The 19,168-nt window shown below is 36.4% G+C and overlaps 1 long non-coding RNA gene across 2 annotated transcripts in view; it reads right to left on the reverse strand.

Moving 5' to 3' along the window:
* Nucleotides 1-10,856: 10,856 nt before the first annotated feature.
* LOC145668073 (uncharacterized) overlaps nucleotides 10,857-19,168 on the reverse strand; it is a 51,054-nt gene continuing 42,742 nt past the window's right edge. For both annotated transcript variants that reach the window (XR_014127967.1, XR_014127966.1), the window contains exon 3: nucleotides 10,857-11,291. This is a non-coding gene — a long non-coding RNA (uncharacterized LOC145668073). The remainder of the gene's footprint in view (nucleotides 11,292-19,168) is intronic.

Below are 19,168 nucleotides of genomic sequence, written 5' to 3' on the forward strand. Positions count from 1 at the left end.
AATATTTACCTTTGTAATTCCTTACATTTTTAAGTTTGTCGGTCATATCTTTTCACCAATGCATCTTGGAGAGAAAATTATGATCTAAAGTTTTAGAGCATTACATTTGTTACAACTTTTCTATGCAAATTATTTTTGTTGATGTATTATGTACAGATTTACGCAGCATTAAAAGTTACAAAGATTTGTAAAAAAAAAAAAAAAAAAAGTTTAGTTTTTCGATTGTATCTTCATAATAGTATGTTGTAGCGAAACAAGTATTGAGTAAAAGTAGAATGTCAAATTTGTTATAAGTCCATTGCCATAGATTATTGTTTAGGGCAGTAGCAAATAAGTTATGCGGCTATAAAACCATTCTATAATATGGAAATTTCCGGCTTTTATCATATTGTTTTCCATATTAATTGATTTGCTTATTACTTACTGCCAAGTTGAGATAGAAAACTTGAAACATTAAAGAAGTTGTGTGTGCACACATAAGAAAAAGTGGTGTAAGACAACAAACGAAGAGTGAGAATTGCACAGCGGTATTGTGCTCTCGTCTGCGTCCAACTTCAAACCATCGTAACAGTATGCCACCAAATCGTCGGCTGGGGGGGCGCGGTGGCTCAGTGGTAGAGCGTTCACCTCTGGTGCTTGGGGTCCCGGGTTCGATCCCAGCCCCCGCCAAGTGAACTTTGTGGTGGACAAACACCGTGCTCGTGGGTTTTCTCGGGGTACTCCCGTTTCCTCCCACTTTCTTCATTCCAACATTTCACTCGTCTCTCATTATCACCGTCTCCTATAGCCTAACCGGCATAACCGTGGGACGTAAAACTCAAAGATTTCATTTCATTTTTTCAAATCGTCGGCTTTAATCATGCGGAAACATAGCATTGGAACATGTGCATTTTAAATTTCATATTCGTAGTTAAAGCATAAAGCATAGTTGTTGTTAACATCTACCAAAATGACCCTATTTAAATGTGATGTGCCAAACACGTATTTCAAATAATTTGGCACAATTGCATAAATAAATTTCTTCAGAAAACCGTCGATCGGCGTTTCCTTCGTCGGCATTTCGAATTGAAGGGATTAATCAATTCACATGTCTCTCATCGTCGGTACAGAAAGATAAAGAATTGCGCGAAAATTCGAAGCCTTTTGAATGATAAGTCCTCAGATGCTCGTTATTAGGTCATTTGCCAAGAAAAACATGGAGGAGTAACAGCTCGATGGAGCACGTAGAATCAGAAGACACACACTTCTCATATGTAAGTATTCAAGTGTACTGTACGTATAAATAAATTTAAATTACCCTGACACTGCCTTCTGTGATATTCAAACCTAGTAGTACAGCAACTTCTCGGGTACCCCATATAATTATTTGTGGCATCTCATTGTCATCTTGGAAGAAGTGTAGAGATACAGTACTTTTAGTAAATCTTTTAAATTTTGCCTCGGTCATATATTTACTTGTAATATTTGGTGGATGTTCGAAATATAGTAGGAAGAAAAATTTTCTTTGTGAATATACTGTGTCTTCTGCAACTTAGATGTACCAGAACTCTACTCTTTCACTCCATCTTTGTTACAAGATGATAATACATTTTTATTACTCGGGAGAATTCTTGTGAAACCTCCATTGTTTATGAAAATTGTTCAGTTCTTTTATGAAAGAGAGCAGGTGTAAATTAACGCCAAGCAATAAATTGCGCCTGACAACTTGCTGTCATTAAAACGGCAGACCGTTGTTTTTTTCAGGGTCAAGGTTTAAAATACAATTACTCTTAATCTTTTTTCACAATTAAGAGCGGATGTCGGTAATTTTATTTTTTAGAGTTGGCAACCTTGGTTCCGTCATGAGAAATTTTATTGCAACGTATGTGCTTAGATATCAGAATTAATAGTTATTTCAGTATTTCGTACACTTCTGCGTTTAAAACATCTTAGTTACTAACATTTTGGTATTGAAAACATTTCTTGGCGCTTCTGCAGAACAATACTTTAAATATTCTGGTGTAGTAAAAAGTAATCCATTATTTTGCCAATAGATGGCTTCAGTGATCCGTATCTCGCGTTGCATAAGTCCGATCGGGTTCAACGAGATGGTGTTCAAACGATGAGATTGCGTACTACAAGTACTGTTCAGATAGTTGTGATTAGTTGACTCAGTGTTGTGTGAGCGCGAGTCAAAATTGACACTAGATAAGAGAAATACGCTATATTTTACAGTTTTTCTTCGATAAAGACCAAAACGCAAGCCAGGCGGCTGCAAATTTGAATAGTGTTTATGGTCCTGATACTGTAACAGCCAATCACGCGCAATTTTGGTTTCTACGATTCCATTCCGGTAATTTTGACGTCAAAGATGCACCACGCACTGGAAGGCCAACTGTCGAAAATGTCGATAAAATCATGGACATTGTCGAGTCCGACCGTCATGTAAGCACTGTGACGATTGCCCAAGAGCTAAACATTGCACAAAAAACCGTGTGGAACCATTTGCATAGGGCTGGACACACGCAGAAAAAAAAAAAACTAATGGACCGAATTTCCATCTGCCAATCGCTGCTGAATCGCAACAAAATCGACCCATTTATGAAGCGGTTGGTGACTGGCGATGAAAAGTGGATCACTTACGACAACGTCACACGAAAACGGTCCTGGTCGAAAAGCGGTGAGCCTACGCAAACGGTGCCCAAGCCAGGATTGACGTCCAGGAAGGTTTTGCTGTGTGTTTGGTGAGATCGATAGGGAATTATCTACTATGAGCTGCTCCCCTACGGCCAAACGCTTAACTCGGAACTGTACTGTCAACAATTGGATCATCTGAAGGCAGCAATCGCCCAGAAGCGACCAGCTTTGGCCAATAGGAAAGGCATTGCGTTCCACCAGGACAACGCCAGGCCACACACACCGATAGTGACTCGCCAGAAGTTCCGGGAGCTTGGTTGGCAGGTTCCTATGGATCCACCTTATAGTTCGGACCTGGCAACGAGTGATTACCATCTGTTCCTGTCCATGGTGAACTCGTTTGCTGGTGAAAAATTCGCTTCAAGAGAGGCTTGTGAAAATCGACTGTCTCAATTTTTTTGCCATAGGGACAAGGGCTTCTATGAGAGAGGCATTATCATACTACATTCCAAATGGCAACACGTTATCAAACAAAACGGCGCATATGTGACCTAAATCGGATCATTCTATGGTAAGTCAAGCCTTCAATGTCATGCCAAAATAATGGATTACTTTTTACTACACCTGATATATAAACATAAGCAAATATATTTACAATAATTTCTTCCTTTATTGTCCAAGCGTCGAGTAACATGGTTTCTGAGCTCCCACGGAAGTTTCTATCGAAAATATTAAAGTAATAGACGACACTATTTGTAGATTCGTGTTACGTAGACTACCAGACACTACTGCATTTATTACGTAAATCTTTACTTAAAAACTATTGATAACCTGACTTTCATAAGTTCGTTTAAATCTCTCTCGGCGTGTATTCTGCAGCTTACTGTTGTGATTTTTCATAGCATGTGATCATAATTGTCAGTTCCTGTGATGCAGCTAGGATGTAGTGTGTGTGTGAATACCAGGCCGAGGGCAGATGTAAAATCTAAGTACGCTACCTGGTGACGGATTTTGTTCGAGTACCCTATCCTTTGCACCAGTCTGGATAGTTATTTCCTACAGGAAATGTGATCTCAGGCGAGAGCGAGTTCTAAACCAGTGGGAAGAAAATAAAGTACAAATGATGAACACAATTTTGAGTAGCTAGCAAACATCTTTGCTTAATAGCTGGAGGTATAATGCGCTCTTTAGCATCAAGTACGCTTATGCGACCAACTTTTATTCAGATCACTATATTGGCTTTTAGTAGTTTGAGAAATGTAGTTTCCCAATAAATATTCATCATGTTATTTCAGTTTGAGAATTTCAAGGACACAAGACGCCAGATAATATATGGCAATATGTTAGTAGTGAATTGGTAATAAACGTTTCCTTATGGCTTTGAAGCTTTTGTTGGTAATGGTCAATTTAGGAAAGTACTTAGTCTTCTATTGATTAAATTCATATTTGTTAGTGCTTCATCGCTCAAGGTTTCGAATTACTCTTTTCTTACTTATTCTTATCTTAATTATCATATCTGCTGTTACTGATTATTTTATCTGTTGCTATTCATTCCCCCCCCCCGAATTATTATTAACTACTCCTGAGATTTGGTTAACCATATTCCTTTTAATACTTGTTTCTCCATTTATCTTTCTCTGGTAGTTTGTAGCTTGCAAGTCCTTCTTTGCTTTAAACTTTGTATCGTGAAGTGTTAAATATCCTCAGTACTGACGTCTTTACTAATAATTTAATAAATCAACCTCTTAAATTATACATATAAAAAAAAAAGGTTACAGAAATAAAATTGGATGAATTATTAGAAAATCACTACATTCTATTCTGACATCTTGCCAAGAAGTAGATCATATGTTTCCATTTAATATCAATAATTCGAAGGAAGTTCATATAAATCGTAACGAAAGTTAATTTCTAAAGTAGATATAAAACACGAACTGAGTGTTTGCATCATTCATGACAAATGCATAATCATTCAGGAGAAGATCGACAGTTGGGGAATACCGACACTTCTTAACCTTACAACACTGTTATTTCTACATGGAAGTGAATATGTTAGCGAAATCAGTACTAAGTGAAACTGAGGGGTATATGAAATGTATATTTATAAAAGTTTAAAAATAAGTAGAATAATTTGACCAGAAAAGTCGAATTTTATAAGGTAAGGTGTGACAGATATCTGCCAAGTTAAGGGTCATTGTAAAATAAGAGTATGTTTTGTTAAGCTCTTGTTTGAAAGTAAAAGTTGTATTTTTCAGTACTTATGGTCGACAACATACAGTTGAAAGTTGTGCAATCAGAGGTAGTAGGCATCATTGTGGCTAAACCGTCGAAGAGAACAGACGTGTCTTAAATTAGCTCTGAGTGATCAGTGTTTCCATCCCAATGGGCATTACAATTCAGCAGTGGCGCGCTGCTATAGGCAGGTTCAGTGCAGCATTCGAAATGAAAGTTTCGAAGGAAGAAATTGTAACAACGGAGAAATATAGAAGTGGGAAGGCGATCTGCCTAGCAATTGTGCTGATAGCGCTATTGATAGGTAACATTGAAACAAATCCAGGGCCAGTGAGCAAAGCTCTTGAACAAAAAGTAGAAGACATCCTTCAAAAGTTAAACAGCATGGAACCGAACGTGAACAAGATTGGATTAATTGATGCAAAAATTGACAAATTACAGTCGAAGTTTGATGACCTTTCAAAGGAAGTGAAAGATCTAGAAGCAAAAGTGGCTCACTTGCAGGACGAGAACAGTGATTTGCGACAGAAAATTGATGAACTTGAAATGAAGTGTGACTATAACGAAAATCAGAGCAAGAGAAACAATCTTATCTTCCGAAATGTGCAGGTCAAAAGTGAAGGCTTGCGACCATCATGGAAAGACTGTGAGGCGGCTGTGAAAGATATTATAGAAAAAAAGTTGGGGATTAACATAGAACATGACGACATAGAACGTGCACATCTCTTAGCTAGGGGGCGTAACCAGTCGGATATAGTTGTGAAATTTCTGCGGTACAAAAAGAAAGCAGAAATTTTGGAAGCGAAATCCAAGTTGCAGGGATCCCGTGTGTATATTCATGAGCAGTTTTCAGAAAAAGTGCTTGCTGAAAGACGATTATTGTCTGAAAAACTACAAGAGGCAAGGAAGGAAGGAAGGTACGCAGTGTTAGTGTTTAATAAACTGAAGATTGAAGGGGATATCTATCGTGCTGACACAACAAGTAACACAGTGTTTAAAATTTTCCGCGAAAGTCGTAGCAGTGATGAAAATAACAAGAGAAGTGAATTTAGTGCTAGTGCTAGTGTTTCTAATAATTCTGGGGTGTGTACCAGTAACGAAGATAAAGGCGAGAGTGTGGATAGAGAAAAAGTGCGTGTGGTTAGCAATACTGAAAACAGCTTTCAAGAGAAATCCAAAGGCGGAAAACACGGAAGGTGGATGACCCCTCGGGTACAAAAGGAAGGCAGTGTTAGGCGGGGCAGGGAAACAACAGGACCCTCGCACTAGGGGTGCAGTTCAAGTGCCAAAATAAATGTCCGGGAAAATTGCCATCAGAGACAACAGAAGCCAACATTTCCAGTAAGTAACTATTCTTTTGGTAGAATCAGTGACCCATCAAATTCAAAACATCAAAACCAAACATTTTCTTTGTGCTTTCAAAATGTCAATGGCCTGCGTACTAAAGCCAGTTGTTTTCATAATGCTGTTTTCTCTAACTCTTATGACTTTATTAGCTTGGTAGAAACTTCTTTAACGACAAATTATTCTGACTCAGAATTCTTTGATGATAGGTATGTGGTCTGGAGACAAGACAGAAATATTGAACTACAAAAAAAGACTAAGGGTGGGGGAGTATTGTTTGCTGCGCTTAAAAAATATAATATTCAAAAAGTAAATAGCTGGGAAACTAACTTTGAAAGTGTAATTGTCAAACTGGTTTTGAACTCAATTGCCGTGTATATTTGTACTGTTTACATAGAGCCTGATTCACCACTTCATATATATGAACAGTTTTTTTGAATTTGTAGAATCAAATTGTCCTGTGGGTTGCACAATTCTTTGTATAGGGGATCTGAATCTACGACAAATAACTAGTTCAAATTTCGATTTAATGACGTCATCAGCTAAATGTAAAAGTCTTGACAATTTTATGTCCCTCTTTAATTTGATTTCAATTAATAATATTCCTAATAGCAATGGCCGAACCTTAGATCTTGTTCTTACAAATCTCTCAAAAGTAACAGTTTAAAGAGAATGCGATCCACTGGTAATAGAAGATAAGCATCATCCTCCCCTCCTTATTCAGTTTACAGCATTGTATTCAACCAAACTAAAAAGTGCCTAACACAGAGGTTATAATTTTAGGAAAGCAGATTTTGAAAAACTTTACCGAAACCTATTAGCTGTGGATTGGGGGATGCTGCAGAATATTAAGGATGTCAATCACGCTGTCGATCTATTTTATGAAGTATTGTATCAAATATTTGATGATTGCATTCCCCGTAAAAGAGCAACTAATAAAATCTACCCTACATGGTTTACCCCGAATATTATTAATAAAATTAAATGTAAAACTTATCATCGTAAAAAAAAGTCGTCTCAGTGTAGGCAACACTAGGTACCATGAAGAGCAATTTCGTCAACTGCGTAGGGAAATTAAAGCAGAAATAACTGCTGCTTATAAAGAGTTTTTAAGCAGCACAGAAGATAAATTGAAGAATGATCCGAAATTATTATGGTCCTTCATTAAAAATAAATCGCGCCACTTGTCTTCTGATCGCATACAGTACAATGGTCACGACCCTACTGATGATAGGGACATAGCTAAAGCATTCGGGCAACATTTTAGTTCAGTCTATGGCTCCTTAAGAGCGGACTATGACGTATCGAGCATGTCCCTAAATGATCGTTCCAGTGCTCTTCTTGATATATTTTCACTACCTCTCATATCTGAAAAAGAAATAAAAGAAGCAGTATGGAAGTTGAAATCGAAAACAGCAAGTGGCCCAGATATGATCCCAACGTACATTGTGAAAGGCTGTTCAGATATATTCTTACAACCTCTGAATATTATATTTAATTTATCTATAAAAACATGTACCTTTCCTGAAAAATGGAAGGAGTCAGTTGTGTGTCCAATACCCAAAACAAACTCAGCTAGTAACATCGAACAGTTCCGACCAATTTCTATCTTATCTGCGTTTGCCAAGGTGTATGAATATATACTGCATAAGCGAATAATGGATCATGTTAAACCTGCATTATCTGTCAGTCAACATGGATTTCTGAAGGGCAGATCTACTGTATCAAATCTAGCACTAATAGCAGACTACATTTCGAAGGAACTTGACAAGCAAGGACAAGTAGATGTCATATATACTGATTTTTCTAAAGCATTTGACGTCATTGACCATGACATTCTCTTAAACAAACTGGCATCCTTTAACTTCTCGAAATCAACTCTGCAATATTTTGCTTCCTACCTTCAAAATCGTAAACAAACTGTATTGTATCGTAATCATAAATCTCAAATCTTTCATGCAACATCTGGAGTCCCTCAAGGCTCGAATCTGGGACCTCTACTTTTCATTTTGGCGGTAAATGATCTTCCTGAGTGCTTTCAATTTTCTAAAAATCCACTCTTTGCTGATGACCTTAAAATATTCAACAGAATTGAAACAATTCAGGACTGTTTAGAACTTCAGAGTGACTTACAAAATCTTGAAATTTGGTGTAAAAACAATAAATTTAAGTTAAATGTTCGTAAATGCAGTTATTTAACATTCACTAGAAAAGAAAAATATATTCAATATAATTCAATATTAGGGGAAAAACTAAAAAAGCTTGATTTTATAAGGGATTTGGGAGTTATTTTTGACTCAAAATTAACCTTTATTCAACATATTGAAACTATTTGCAAAGAAGCCTACAAAAATCTTGGATATATTTATCGAGTCAGTAAAGATTTTCAAAATGATTAAACTTTAATTGTGCTGTATTATGCATACGTCAAGTCAAAATTAGAATATTGTAGTAATATATGGAACCCTAATATACAGAAATACTCATCCTTGATTGAGCGTACTCAAAATACGTTTTTAAGACTTCTTACCCTTAAGAAAACAAAATTCTATCCAAAATTTGAAAGCTACATTAACCTTGTTGAAAAATTTTAATTTTGAAACATTAGAACTCAGGAGAAGAAATATTGATTTATTGTTTTTACACAAACTCTTTCATGGCAAAATAGACTGTCCTGATCTTAACGAAAAAATATGTATCCAAGTACCATCCATTAAATTGCGCACTGCTTCGAAAAATACATTTTTTTGTATGACAGCGAAAACAAACGTTTTAAGCAGATCTCCTATATGGAGAGTTAGTGCAACCTACAACAGGTTAGTTAAAGAAAATTTCAACCTGGATGTACTGGCAATGGATGTAAGTAGTTTTAAGAAGTCTATTAATTTTGTAAGACAAATGTAATTATTACCAATAGCTTTATTAACCTATATAATCTGTATAACGATATACTATGTAACACTGTAATTAGGCCTGTGCCTGTTGTGTTATATGTCAATAAATCTAAATCTAAATTTAAAAAAAAATCTAAATCTAAATTTAAAAAAAAAATCTAAATCTAAATCTAAATCATCAGTGCAGTGTTTCTAACTTGCATAAAATATAGTTCAACACATGCATTAGGGGTACTTCCGACACTCACATTTGGGTCACTTTCTACTGGTGCATTCTTTCCCTTTCATTGTGATTTTTAATAACGATATATCAAAGTCAATACATTAGTATTAACATATAGATAATAGAAAGTCTGCATCCTTGTTCCATTGGATGAGATGCTCCTGGAATTTGAACAAAATGTTAGTAGCCATAGATTCCGTAAAGAATGCAATGCTACTTGCTACTGCTGCAAGAGTTTTGAAATTCCTCAGATTCGTTACGTGACATGTTATTCAATGTTAACTGCAAGAAACATTTTGGTGAACATACGACATTTGCTGAAGAAGACGAGCAGGCACTAGAAGAAAAGTTAATTATGTTAGACGCTTATGGGTTCACCCAAATGTATAAGATAAATGAAAATGAAATGAAATCTTTTAGTTTTAATTCCCGCGGTTATGCCGGTTAGGCTAAAGGAGACGATGATGATGAGTAAAATGAAGAAAGTGGGAGAATCCCGAGAAAACCCACGCACCTGGTGTTTGTCCACAACAAAGTTCACGTGGCGGGAGCTGGGATCGAACCCGGGACCCCAAGCACCAGAGGTGAAAGCTCTACCACTAAGCCACCGCGGCCCCCAATAGTGACATAGAAAAATTAAAAGGTAGTGGCACATAAAATAAGGTTCAGATACATAAAAATGTTGCAAAACACAGAAAACTCAAATATAAAATTATTGTGCTATCTGCCGAAGTTTGTTTTATGCCAAAACAATTCCGTTGATTTGGTAAAATGTACAAAATATTTTCAGCGGTTTAACGAGGACTGTGTTCTTCATTTAGACGATCCCTTCTTTGTGTGTCAACAGTGGAAAATCTCACACAAATATGAGTATACTATAATGTTTACTCTTTTCTGTATATGAAGCTAACACTAATATTTTAATTATAACCGTACTTTTGAAAACATATGATTAACATAAATTAAGAAATAATTTTTCATGAAGTATAGAAATATTTGTGTTATCTGCACGAGTTTAAATTTAGCATATTACGTATTTTTAAAATAAATTTTTGTTTCATATATTTCTTTTAATTGAATAAATTTTGTGATTACTCTTTTCCTCGTTTGTAATTCAGTGACATTTTTAATATTTTCTGTAGCTGTAAATAAAGATATTCTACATTCCTAAACTTATAGATTCCCGTGTTTGTTTAAAGCACATGAACTACTTTACGGACAGTAATGTGCGTTGTGGAATTATTAGTGACATTATCATAGTACGTAAGGTTTTAATGTTGATGTCGATATTACCTCAACAACCTGTCGGTCTTCCCTATAGAGTTGGAGAAGTCCGACTCTTCTTCATCGTTCATTTCAATTGTAGCTCGATAGCCATACATTGCTTTTGTGTAACATGTATTGTATCTGCCAAGTGGTTGAAATAGTATACTTAACCATGGGCTATAATTCGTTCCTTTAATAATTCGTTACAATCTTCTAGTAGTGCAAATGTCCTTAGGTTATCGGTATTGCCCCAAATGATCATAATTTTAAATTCATTTAAATTAAAGTTTCAAAGAAATAAACATTTTTATTGATATAATTATTTCAGGTAATGGAACACCAACTTTCTGATGAATTATCACCAGATCGTGATATAAGAGGTCCAGACCCAGAGGCGTTTTTCTTTTGCTTTATCCGTTTTTCAATCATCGCAAGAAAATATAGGTTAGGTTTGGCTTCTAAAAATGTAGGATATTGTTGGCTTAGCATTGAAGCGAGTTCAGGAGAAAGCATCTCAGCACATGTACGCAACCAATTCTGACAGTTGTTGCTCAATAAAGAATACACTGTATAGTTTAATAAATTTTTCTTCACGCATTCCCAGACCCGTTTAGGGGAAATTTTCAGTTCCATCAATACGTATCCTGAAGATTTCTCATTAGGTACGCCATCAATGTAATTTGGAACAAGGTTCCCCGTTTTCTCGTCCTGTGTACCTGCAAAAGGATAAACCATTTAAAAAGCGCATTCTATCACATTATATTGAATATTTCTTAGCTATTAATTAATGTATAGTTAGCATTTTCTTTGTCGTGCTCTACTGTTATGGTTTTGTGCGTTCATCCGCACTTTCCTAACGTTATCATACTACTACCATCACTATGATAGCTATTATTTATGAACAAGCATTTTGCCAGTATTCATTTAAACTAGCACATCCGCACGTCCTACACAACCGCAGGACACTATTGTTGTCTGAATGATTGAATATGATACAAAATTAAAAATATTTATGACTAGCAAAGTAGTGCTAATAACACGTTAATAATATCTTTAATTAAGACTTTCTCGATAATTACTCGAATTTAAGACGTTCTCGAATCAAAGACGAACCCCGATTTGGCAAAGCGCTCTTTGACATTGGTCATTTTCGGTGATTTTTTATATCCCTCTCCCCTCCTCATGTTACGGGGCACAGCATCGGAATTATCGTTGTTCATCTCAGTGATCCCAAAAACAGAAGTGTCACTGTTCATTTTAGCGACCCCAAAAACTATAGATTCGACACTAATATCGGTCATTTTCGATCATTTTCAAAATGTCTCTCCCCCTCCCTTAAGTTACGCGTCAAAGTGATATGACAAAAACCATCTCAGATTCCAACTTCATTTAGGATGATGAAAATTTGATCGAGCTCGGTCAGGTGGTTGAAAATTTGATCATCTCCTCCTCCCCCTCCCCTACGTTGCATCGCCACACTGAGAAAAAAAGGACTAGGATTTCCGTGTGGATACATCGTATTTACGCCGGTGCGCTCCTTAAGTAATGCAATTTCATGTATAAAAGTACAGCAGGTGGGAACACCATGCCAATTCTGGAGTTCGGCGTCGAACTAGACTCGCTGTGATTGGATAATTTTATTCACATGATTGATGTCGTGTTAAAAACTATTACTCTCGTAAGGTAGGGAGTCACAGATTTAGAAAGAACCAAGAGGGGACACTCGTAGGAAGGTAGTAACAACATTATATACCTAAGTTACCACCGTCGGAATGGGTATGGCGTTAATTCTAGATTTGAAATGGTGGTCCCACAATACAAAATTTTCGCTGGACGGTGGTGCAGATCGTACTACTGATGAAACAACATTACTTAATGTGGTGACGCGCGTAACCTGGTAAAAACAGCATTTACATTCCGACTGGATTATGCATTTTTCTCCGTGCAGGCTCGAACGTCATCTATGTTGAAAATTTGATCGCGATCGGTCAGGTGGTTCAAGAGTTTTAAGTGTTTTTTTTTAATTTTATATATCTCCTTCCTCTCCTTCTCCTACCCTAAGTTCTATCGTCAAAGGGATATGATAAAAGTCACCCCAGGTCCGAATCTCATCTATATTGATAATTTCATTAAGATCGGTTTGGTGGTTTAAGCGTGATGAAGTCACAACGACTGTCACTTTTATTTTTATTTTTTCAACACACATGTCTCCCTTCCCCTCCCCTACATTGTGCCGACAAAGTAAAATGACGAAAACATTCCAGGTCCGAATCTTATCTATGCTGAAAGTTTGATCGACATCGGTCGGGTGGTTCAAGAGTTATTAAGTTTTATTCATTTTCATATATTTACCCTCCTCCCCTCTCCAACCCTAAGTTCTACCATCGAAATGAAAAAATAAAAAGGTAACCTTAATTTTAATTTAAATTCTGGCGTAAGTTTCTTGATTTCTACTTTAAGAATTTAATCTCATTCTAGTAATTTTTGAAATGTCGCAGATCACAAACTGCACAAAACGCAGTGGCGTCTCGTGACATATATTTTTGGTAGTTCGCAGCTGTTACAAATTCTAGAATTCTTCCAACATTCTAAATAAGAAAAATCATAAAAATTAATTAAAGTAACCATATATATATATATATATATATATATATATATATATATATATATATATATATATATATATATATAAAAGAAGAAGAAGTAGTACTCATTCATAAGCTAATGCTCCATTTCATTAGAATACCGAAATCACTTCTAATTTTCTTCTAGGCAATCAACTTGTCAATAACTCTTCTTAAGTTTAGTTTTAACAATTTTTTTCTATGTTGATATTATAGCTAATGCACTGAGACTGTTTTGACCTACAGCACTCCTTTAAATGCTTTTAAATTCTTTAATATCGTAAAACAACTTTCAGTTTCTGAAGTCAACATCGGATTACTTAGTATGATTTTCATTAATTTTGTTGTATGCCATTCTCTTTGTACAGGCTAACCACCAATTTCACGACAATATACTAAATGGAATCTCCATTAGACTGCAAACGTCTGCTACCTTGCATAGTTGAATTGCCAATATGCTGTTTTGTTAATTGTTAACAGTATACACGAAACACGCAATGTATCTAATGATTATGGTAGTTGCAGAAGCATCTTTAATTACGAACGTTTTGTTCGAATACTTTTGCATTGTTGTCTCAAGACACTTCGTAACTGTTTATTTTGTTATTCACGTTCTATGTCAGATATTAGGCTATGTAAGACGAGATGTTCTCCCACTGGAATTGAACCCGGGGCCTGTCCACCAAAGACATCCAGTACTTACTATAGAAATGAGGAGGACAGGACAGTTCATGAAATCAATCAAACCACGGAAAATACCAGAGCTAATAGAATCTTCAGAATCCTAATGGAGACATACAGCATATTCAAATACCTCAAAACCTGATGGAATCAATCAAAAGTGAGTGAATGTGACTTCTTTTTCTACAAGATTATTATGGGTCTTAATAGAAATGACCGTGCGAAAAATCGCGATAAATATTTGACGTACTTTCAGTGGCGGATCTAGAAGGTGAAAACTGGGGGGCCTACCAGAACCCAGACTATGACAGGTATATCAAGAGTTCACTATAACTTTCAAAATATATTAATAATACCTTAAATTATTTTTGTCATTCAAAAAACTCAGGGGGCCTAGGCTCCCTCGGTCCTGTGCTCGATCTGCCACTGCGTACTTTCCAGGAGCGCACCCAGAAAATTTTGTTGGATGAGTTCAATATTCGGGAGAGGTGCTCAATACTATAAGACACTACATCTAATGTACAAGTGATCCGATGTAATTCTACAGCCGACAAACGATATCTAATCGTTAAGTTCCGCCATCTATATTCTAAGAAAAAAATATAGAATTGATTTTTTTTAAAAGAGGAAAGAGTATAGATGAACTTCAGATCTTTAGACTACATCAGTCATTTCTCTGCTAAACAATTATAGTTTTATTATGCCGAACCAGATAGATTCAGCGGGTGGGTGCGTCCCTGGTGCTCATAATTATAATGTGTTTATTACAGTTCTCATACTTCTTTACTTTTCCAATCAGATCTCCCAAATATATTACAAAATTCAGGTCCACTGCTAATTCCATATTCCACTGTAATTCATATAAGACGCAAGAAAAGCTAAACAATGATATTTTCATTTCATAATCTATCAGCCATTTATAAATTAACATTGAAATTTCGACACAGTTTAGTTTTCATCTCCAGATGATAGTTTACTGGATAGGTATCGACCAAATATTTACCATTCGCCAAATACTCAAAAAAAAGTGAGAATACAATACCCTGGTACATCAACTATTTATTGATTTTAGAAAGGCGGTTAAGTTAAGAGAAACATTATACAACGTTCTTACAGAACTTGGAATACCGGGAAAGCTAATTAGATTAATTAAGACATTTTTAAATGAATCCCAAAGTAAAGTCCAGGTAGGAAAATTTTTCTACCACGAGTTTTCACGTCGAAAATAGCCTGAAAAAAAGAGATGCGTTGTCACCATTATTATGTAACTTTGTGCTGGAATACGCTATAAGGAAAATCAAAGATAGCTACCAGGGCCTAGAGTTGAATGGTATTCACCAGGTTATGGCATATGCTGATGATGTAAATTTAATAGGAATTATAGGAGAACAATAGAAAGAAATGCAGAGATCTTATTAAACGCTTGCAGGGACATGGGTTTAGAAGTAAATGCAGAGAATCCTAAAAACGTGGAAGTGCGTCAGGACCGTAATATGGCAAATTATGGATGCGTAGGGATGCACGCAAGACGCGAGAAGTCTCGTCTCGTCTCGCGTCTCGTCTCGCATTTGCGAGACGAGACTCAAAATTTTATGCGAGACGCGAGACGAGACTAAACCATGCGAGACGAGACGCGAGACGAGATTCGGTTAAGTCACGCACGAGAAGTCTCGCGAGACTTCTCGCAGTCTCGCAACATTTATGAATTACATTTAATTGCATATTTAGTGATTTTATATTTATTGACTTTTCTAGGTTGAGCGTTAATGCCTCCAGGAACAAAAAAGTGATTGGGGCAATAGACATTTTATGAGATTTATTATTATTCAAGGTTGATTTTCAGAATTAAAGCCGCCTTTAATTCCTAAACATCATTAAAAAAGAAAAACTTTGTAAATTGGAAATTTATTACAGCATCGATTTAGGACTTTATTTTGCAACACAAACACATACACGCGGGCGCGCACGAATAAATGAACTTCTGTTTTTGGTCTGAAAAGCGAATAAGACTCCCTATTGCTCCGAAATGTGATATTTCTGTTGTTTCTGTCTTTTTCACATTACTACTAGCGATTAATGTTGGGGGATGGCGGGGAAATCCCCTTTCGTCAAAGTTTATCCCCGACCCGGCTCGCAGAAATAACATGATATATTTACATGAAATAAGTATTTTCTTCCCATATATTTATCAAAAACATCCCCCTCTAGTTCGGAAGTTTAATTCAAACACTGGTTTGGTAGGATGGCCCTATAGGTTTGGTGGGAGATGGTAGGAATGGCCCTATATGTCAGTAATTTTATTTTGTAGATCTGGCAACACTATATAAGTTGAAAGCGAAAGTTAATAAAATGCGAATTCTGGCAAAACTGCAGTTAGTTCAACTGTATGATCTGAAAATTGATCCAGAAAGCTTTTTTGGTAAATGAAATGAAATGAAATCTTTGAGTACTGGAAAATATTGCTGGAGACCTCTAAGCTGGAAAACAATGTTGGATCCAGTAACCATTTATGCTGGTTTTGCTGTAAATTATGCTATTAATTTGACGAAAATTAATGGTCCAGCAATCAAATTCCAGCACATCATTTCTTTTAATTTGGAGCGGAGAGGACACAAGTTCGGATACCATGTTGAACTCTAGGTTCCGTCTCCTTAGGATGTTATGAACATTCATCCCATGGAAAGCAATGGCAAACCACCATGGATTTACCATGGCAAGGGACTTTTAGGTCAAATACCTGCCTTCGGACAGAATATCACATCATCATTCATTAACAGCCATAGAATAACACATTGCAAAATTTTGACCCAGAATATATGCGAGACTGCGAGACCATGCGAGAAAGTCTCGCGCGAGACGCGAGACGAGACTCAATATTTTATGCGAGACGCAAGACGAGACTTCACACTTGCGAGACGAGACGAGACGCGAGACGAGACCAACATTTGAGTCTGCGAGACGAGACGAGACTTTTCCATTTCTCGTCTCGTCTCGTCTCGCGTGCATCCCTATGGATGCGTTAAAATATTAAATAATACTTTTGATAAAGTGGATACTTTCAAATATTTAGGATGAATATTAACAGACGAAAATCATGTTTACGAAGAAATTAAATGTCGACTAAAAGCAAGGAATTCGTGTTACTATTCGGTTCAAAATCTCTTGTCGTCGCGAATTCTGTCGAGGAATTTGAAGCTTAAAATATATAAAACGATAATCATGCCTGTTGTTCTGTATGGTTGCGAAACGTAGTCGCTTACTCTGAGGGAAGAACATAGACTGAAAGACAAGAAGAACAAGATCCTGAGACGAATATTCGGACCCAAGAGAAACGGGAATGGGGAATGGCGGAAACTTCATAACGAGGAACTGCATAATTTATACGGTTTACCCAACATTATTAGGGTCGTCAAGTCTAGGAGGCTTAGGTGGGCGGGTCATGTAGCTAGAATGGAAGAAAGTAGAAACGCTTTCAAAGTCTTGAATGGAAGACCAATCGGAAAACGACCATTAGGAAGACCTAGGCGCAGATGGGAGGACAATATTAACATGGATCTCGTAGAGATAGGAATACAAAGTAGAAACTGGATCCAATTGGCTAAGGATAGAAGTCAGTGGAGAGCTTTTGTGAACGCGGCATTGAACCTCCGGGTTCCATAGGACATAGAATTAGTTAGTAAATGATAGTTTACTTTGGTTGATTGTGTATCGTATATTATTTGGTCGTATCTTCTTTCTAAACTTTTACAACCTTTCAGTGCACTAAAAATATACAGTAGTTTGCAATCACTCAACAGAATCCTCTACAAAATAGTATAATAAGATTTTTCTTAGAAGAAATCTTCCGAAAAATGCTGCCGTATCGAACAGACCTTACATTCACTAACATTGAGAAAGTATTTCAGGAAAACCTAACACTACAAACCTATCGAGGAGGGTATACGACATATACGGCATATATCCTTGTAATTCTTTTTATAGTTCAGCATATATTTACTTAATTGAAAGATGTAATGGAGGAATAAGAATGGATATAAGCTATAGTTTTGAAAACGGTGGAGTGCATGCCTATCAAAAATTCTAGCAATACATAGCTGATGAAAATTATGGAAAAAGAAATAATAAACAGTATCTAACACTATCTAACACATTTATAAATCAAACAGAATACCACCACACAACACGTTTTCACTTTTGCTGCTTCGAAATACACTGAGAGAATAATGTTTCTGCTTATAAAGTACAATCTCCGAAGTAAGTTCCGCTCCCCCCCCCCCTCTTAAAGAAAAAACCTCTTCATTTTTTTTAAAGAAGTGTTACAGCTGAACAAACATTACTGTAAATACCAATCACTGTTGCCACAGTCCTAGCCCTGGAGTGGGCTGAAAAATAGTACCAAATTGAAACAAAAAGGGCTGAAATCGTTACTCTATACCAATTGTAATACGTGCAGAGCTGTAGCTACGGAAAGGGGGGGGGGGCGGTTGCCCCGGGCGCTGGTAGGAAGAGGGCGCCGAACGAGCAAGAAGAAAGTAAAGGTGTCGGAAAAAGTAAACGACGCGGCGCCCCGTAAAAGAATTGATGCCCTATTAAATAAATATAGTTGTCAATTTACAAAGAAAGACATTTCTTAAAAATTTTCTTGCTCGCTCCCCTCACAACCCAAAATTTTCAATAACAGTCAGAACAAGTTTTTACTTAGTACTTAAAGAAAGTTATTATATACGATTTGTTAATGACTATGTGATACACAAGGTGTTGAGTAATTACATAGTGTGCGCAGAAGCGGTTTCAAAATCGGAAACTATCAAAGTCTGAAATACGTGTTCAGCGTTGTGATGGTGATGAGTTTGCTTAGTTAATCACGCTTTTCTACCCAATCGAACTAATCACGATGGTGAGAATAAAGGTTTAAAAATGAGAGGAGTGAAGAGACACATGCAAGCTGGAATATTAAAAATGAAGGTAAACAATCGGAATAATAGCATATTCGAAATCTTAGAGTAGGGGCTAAAAGTGTCAAAGCTTAACGCAACGAATTTCGTCTTTTTCAAAGACAAATTACTACCAGTGATTTGATGGCTCCTAAGCGAGTCGTAAGGCTTTCGGGGTATTGTATTCCTATTTTTTCCGAGTATTTTTGGAATGGTAAATATCTGGTCCATAGTTGATTGATTTCGTCTAAATCCAAACTGATAATCTCTAGTAATTTCTTCCGCGTATGGGATCAATCTTGCTAATAATATGTTTAAGAGGATTTTATAGGATGTTGACACAAGACAAATGCC

Source organism: Thermobia domestica, chromosome 13 (genome assembly GCF_964235325.1).
Source record: "Thermobia domestica chromosome 13, izTheDome1.hap1.1, whole genome shotgun sequence".
Classification (NCBI taxonomy): Eukaryota; Metazoa; Arthropoda; class Insecta; order Zygentoma; family Lepismatidae; genus Thermobia; species Thermobia domestica.